At 36.6% G+C, this 6,156-nt stretch overlaps 1 non-coding gene across 1 annotated transcript; it reads left to right on the top strand.

The window, feature by feature from the left end:
- The first annotated feature begins 4,177 nt into the window (after nt 1-4,177).
- Nucleotides 4,178-4,284, top strand: LOC142170823 (small nucleolar RNA R71). Its single transcript, XR_012700436.1, has one exon. It is a non-coding gene; the product is annotated as a small nucleolar RNA R71 (small nucleolar RNA).
- The last annotated feature ends 1,872 nt before the right edge of the window (nt 4,285-6,156 follow it).

Genomic DNA, 6,156 nt, shown 5'->3' with positions numbered 1-6,156 from the left:
TTAGCTACTCATACTTGATGAAGAAAATGAAGAAATAGATGAAGAACAAGACATATTAATTGAATGCTAAATGAAAGTACAAGAATTTATCGTTAATTTGAAGCTAAGATGCCAAAAATGGCTACAATTCAAGTTCTCACGAGTGCAGCTGCGTTCTCCAGTTAACAGATAACCTAAAAATGGTAAAATGTTCTATTTATACTAGGCTGAAAAAACTGGACAAAAATACCCCTACGGGATCAGTGCGGGCCGCACAAAATGGACCGCCGCCGCACTGAGCTCCTGGACATCAATTCTAGCTTCTCTAAACTTGGGCTCCATGGACCGCGTAGAAAGGACCGCGGCCGCGGAGGTCTCTATTGCGGTCCGCATAGATATGACCGCGGATCGCACAGCTTGGACAATGGCAAATTTCACCTTTCTGAATCTCTCTTTCGCGGACCGCACCAAATGGTAGTGCGGCCGCGGAGCCTTCACCGCAGACCGCGAGATGTGCATTGTGGCCGCGTTGCCTAAATCCTGGTTTTTCCATCTCTTTGAATCACCTAGTGCGGCCGCATTCAACTTTGCGCGGTCCGCACTAGGCCTGTTTGCCCTCAGATTGCCTAGTCTTTGATACTTGAGCAGGTTTCACTCCTTTTTGAGCCGAACTTTGACATTTTGTCACTTTGTCGATCAAACTTGCAATAAAGCACACTTATGAGTCTTTTGGGACTATTTTATAACAATTTATAACCAAAGCGTAAGCAAGAAGGAGCATAAAACACGACAAAAACCCTAGTTATCACTCGCCGCGGCACGGTCTTTTTGGGTTGAAGAATGCATTAAATTGCTAATGAAATTTTTTGAAGAAGAAGGCATTTATGTGGTCAGTTTCACTACCGTAGAACAGTTTTGCGGGTCGCACAAGTGCCACAGAGTGAAGCAAAAAACAACGCAAGTTTTAGGACCATTGTGCGGTCAATTCTGCGACCGCGAAATCATTTCGCAGACCGCACGTTGCATCGCAAAATAGCATGGTAATTTCCAGAGGGCAGTTCTGCAGTGCATTATGCGATGGCAGAATAGGTCTATGGTGTAGAACAGGTATGCGGGCCGCAAACCTGCCGCAGACCCAACCCGAAACATCCCAGTTTTTTAGCACCATTTATGCGGTCCATTTTGCGGACTACATATCTGTTATGCGGTCCATTCTGCTACCGTAGCCCTGTGTTCAGAGGGTCCATTTTCCTATTTTTATAACTCGACCCTATTTTGATAAATAGCCTTAGGGGCTTATTTTGAAGCGGACTTCTGATTATTTTAGAGATAGGTAAGAGCATTTTAGAGAGAGAGAGAAGGAGAAAATCTAGCATTCTAATCATCTAATCTTGCACCAATCTTCAAGAATCAAGAAAGACAACCACTAGATTATCATATATCCGGGTAAGTCCTACTCCTAAGCTTTCATGCAAGAGGTTATAAGTCCAAGTATATATTGTGGGGTTGGAAATAGGCCATTCATATGACACTAGGTTGTAGTATATGGGGTTAATGAACTACTTTTGGTAGTTTCCTGCTAAAATTTGCTGAATGATGAAGGGATTACCATTTTAGAGCCTCGTAGTCTATTTTTACATGATAGGTGTTTGACAAAATTCCTAGGAGAGTTACACCATGGGAATCTTTCTAATTATTAACTGATTTTCACTATCTTCCTATAGATTGTTATTGCTAGAAGTGTTGGGCGTTGTAGTAACTTAAGGAAAGCTCAAAAAGGTATGTTGGCTAAATTTTCTCTCTTAGAATCGAACTCTATGATGTTCCTGTAAGTTTCAAGTATGGTTGGCTCAAGTTCCTAATTCCTATATCCCGAGTTATCCTTTAAAAACTTGCCTATTCTAAACGATCCTTGTGCTGAAAGATATATGTTCAAGGTGTGGGTTGCGTATTAAAATGTTATGACTTTAGTCATGTTTTAAATGAAAGCTAGTATGCCAAATTGTGTTAGAAAAACTCAATATGCTTAAGACTCTTAATCGATCATATGTTTACAGAAAGTTTTGATTGGAAATGTTTTATTGTTGATAATCTATAAAGATGCTTGAAAATAAAATAAGTGAATTGGGGATATAGAGTGTGGCCAACGTGCCAAGAATTAAGTTATAACTGTGGCTAGTGGTGCCACTAAAATGAGAGGATGTGAGAAATATTATGAAATGAGCCTCGACCCAACTGTTCCAAAATTTGTTCGAAAATATATTTGCCTAAAAGCTTATGCACTCAATTCATGCCCGTAAGTGGATGTTTTCAACTAATGATTTGCGTTATAAATATATCCAATATGGTTCGAGTTCTTATATACTTAGGTGTTGTAATTTTACATTGCCCTTTTTGGGAAGAGTATTCCAATAATAATTGGTGTATTTCTTGTTTATGATTTTGAAGTGTGTTTCTATTGTTGGTCGGTGTGCCCCACTCTTTGGAAAGAAACTTTTTGTGTTTAAAGTTTCATCACTAATGAATTTGAGGTTTATGATTTACGAAATATTCGATATGTTGATATTTGATGGTGATCCTTGAAAATAAAAGAAGTAAAAGTGTGGAACATGAAATACGGCCACCTACCATGAATAAATAATCTTGTGGATGGTCAAAAGAGACAAGGAAATATTGTTGTTATGATTGGTTGAAAATACTAGTGAAGATTTATACAATGTGAAAGATGATGAGGTGTATACATTTGTACTTTTGTTTCCCTTGTGTTCAAAACAAAAAATATTTTTGGGAGTGTCATTAGCAAACCAACGAAGGATGAATCATAAGGCCCACACCTGAAACTACATGTATCGGTGTAGGTGTGAATTGTGATTACTACCCTTATTTGGGATGAAATTGAAATACTTGTGCAATTGTGATTATTCCTTTTTATTGGGATAAAGCTGATAATAGCTATGAATTGGAAAAGTTAACCCACACGACATAGGTGGGAAGGCAGCCTAGCTGATCGGGTGGAGATCGAATGTCATGTTGCGCACATGGTGGTACTAATCTTGGTAACACCTTTCTTTCGCATCACATTGTTCGTGGAGAGATGGCCTAGCCGATTGGGCCTGATCGGACTTCGTGCTAAAAATATGATGGTATATCAGTGCTAATTATCTCCCAACCAAAAATATATATTATTTTTGAAATTTGAAAATTGTTATGTTTTAACTGGGCATTTGGATATTATTGATTGTAACTTGCAGTCTCTATGGTTTTTCCCCTTCTAACTTGGACATTCTATTTTAAAAGAGGACATTTAGTCATACATACCAGTGCTAATCGACGGTACTAACGTCCCTTTTACCGGGGCCGCTGCATATTTAATGGATGCAGGTGGTTCCACAACAGGCGGCATTGATCAGTGATAGTGGTACACTCTCTTTCCAACTGACTTGGTGAGCCCCAATTCATTTTGGGGTCATGTATCTTTTGTTCCTCATGTACTGTATTTTGAGGTATAGCTGAGGCCTTGTTGCCGGCATTTCCATATTACTTTTCTATTGTGCTTAGAGACTCCGTAGACAGGTTGGGGTGGTATTTGATGTTGGCAATTGAATTAGAAATATTGATATTTGGCAAATATGTTTTTCATTATATTTATAATTTTGTAATACTTTGAAAATTATGAATGAAGCTTCTAATGAAAATAATATGGGAGTTGTTAATGAAATCCTTTTAGTGTTTGATTAATAGAGTATATCTATTTTTTGTTCATGGATGAGTTTGGGTAGAAGAAAATCTAACATACTTGCTCGGCCGGATTCACTCAGTTGAACGCCGGTCGCACTCCCGGGGTTTGGGGCGTGACAATATGTCACTCATGAGTTGGGTTTCCCATTCAACCAAAATCACACGCTGCATGTGGCCTACTCTGGACCTTAGCTAAGGTTAACTTCCTAATTTCTTTCGTCATGGAATCAAATTGAGCTTCCATAGACGTGTCAGAATCCACTTGATGTACCTCAACCATTTGTCTCCTCTCATTTCCTTTTGCAGACTATTGATTTACATCTTCAGACAGTTCATCTAGAAACAAAACAATCTCCTTGGGGGTTTTCTTCATTAGAGAACCTCCAACTGTATTACTTAGAATCATCCTAGAAGAAGTATCAGTCCATCCCAAAAATTTTAGAGTTGCATCCATAAGTCGATTACGTTGTGCTGACATCTTCTCAGTATCTCCTTGAATCTTTTCCATGCTTCAAAGACTGTTTCCGTGTCCTTCTGGCAAAAGTTATGAATCTCTATTATGAATTTTTCTATTTTTACCAATGAGAAATATTTATCTAAAAACATTTTGGTCATATCTTTCCATGTCTTGATATACCCTACTGAAAACTCCACAATTTGTGCTTGGCATCATCGTCACGACCCAAACTGTACAAGTTACTACTACAATGAGAAATCATAAATATTATAAATAAGACTGTAAAAAAATTTAATACAACTACTCCAAGGACTGGTAGTACAAGTCATGAGCCAATATGATTTAGATTTACAAAGCTGAGAAATGAATAAATAAGATATATGTTTGAGGGTTACATAAACAAAAATGAAATCCTAAGCTACCAAGAACAAAGGTAGCATGAATCTGGTACGCCGGCACGTCTCCAGCTAAGCTCTAAATTCACAACTGCTCATCCCCAAAATCTGCACGCAAGGCTCAGCTTCAATAACAAGCCATCAGATAGAATCGCACACATATAGCCATCGTGCCTACATTATCAATCACCCTCGCTTGGAAAAAGACCTCGTGCCACAACATAAGTAACGCTTGCACGACAAACACCTCGTGCCACAATATAAATAATACTTGCACTACAAAGACCTCGTGCCACATTATAATCTGATTCCGTATCAATTGCCAAATAACATGTTTAAGAAAACTTGTCAAGAATCAAATATATTAATGCATGATGATAACTTCCTCATCTCGTCAATCCAATATGCTACCAACAACTCAACAAAATATGAGATATCATCTCCAAGTAGGTGAATCCATCTTGGCAACCAAATCATCAAGAAATAACAGAGAAATTGATCAGCATGATAGAAACAACGCATCAAATCATGTAAAAATGCATGACTTACATAAAGAAGTCATAAGCACAAATAATAGTAGCCTCTTTTGTACTACCGCACAAACATAATCAATAAAAAAACGCCCCTTAGGCTATCACATAACATCCCCACAATGCCACCCTTATGGATAAAGAATGACTATAGTTAAATCAAGTATAGCAATCAAGTTTAAGTAGTCATTCAAAGGATCACATATGTATCACAAAGTGTACATGTCCCAATCAAGGCACATTACAAGAAAAAGTCTGGATGTGTGTTCATAACTGATAAGTGTGGATTTTAACCACTTATTAGTACCTTCTTACTTTAGTTTTAAGGTATTATTTCAAGGTTGGACTTAGAACTTTTAAATATTTCAATAAGTTTTATAGCAATTAACTTTAATAAATTAAATAATGCTAAGAAAAGCCCTAACCAAAATCAAATCAATATTAATGCTAACAAAAGACATTCAATTCAATACTACGAACGGGAATGTATTGAATATCTAGTTTTTGTTTTGCAATAATTTAGATAAAAATGTATAACCTATTTTTATTTTTTCTTTAGCGTTTAGTCATGTAATTAATACTCCTTTATTAGTTTACTTATTTTTGCATGACTTAGTACTTTTAGATTATTTTTATTTTTATTATGAATTTTTAATTAGCAATATTTATATTACATAATTTTATATATCATCTTTATTGTTGAATATTTTCGGATAATGCCATGACACATCTCATATTATTTTCTTGGAAAATACTTTATATAGTTGTATCTTACAAGGATTAAAGAAATATTTTGAGCACAATTTATATATTTTGTTCTACTAAGATTTTACAGGAAAAAAAATCCGAATAACCCGAAAATCCGAGAAAACTCGAGAAAAGCCGAGAGTGAAAAACCCGAGTTTTATTGGTTTGGTTTGGTCTTTAGATTTAATAACCCGGCACAATTAGTTTGATTTGGTAATTATAAAATCCGAACCAACCCAACCTATGTACATTGATCACACCCAACTGTGCCTTATAAAAAGGACTAAGCGACCGTTGCAAATATAATTCG

This window comes from Nicotiana tabacum, chromosome 16 (genome assembly GCF_000715075.1).
Source record: "Nicotiana tabacum cultivar K326 chromosome 16, ASM71507v2, whole genome shotgun sequence".
NCBI classification, from domain to species: domain Eukaryota; kingdom Viridiplantae; phylum Streptophyta; class Magnoliopsida; order Solanales; family Solanaceae; genus Nicotiana; species Nicotiana tabacum.
Note: the sequence above shows the minus strand (reverse complement) of the source record. Positions and strands in the feature narration are given on the sequence as shown.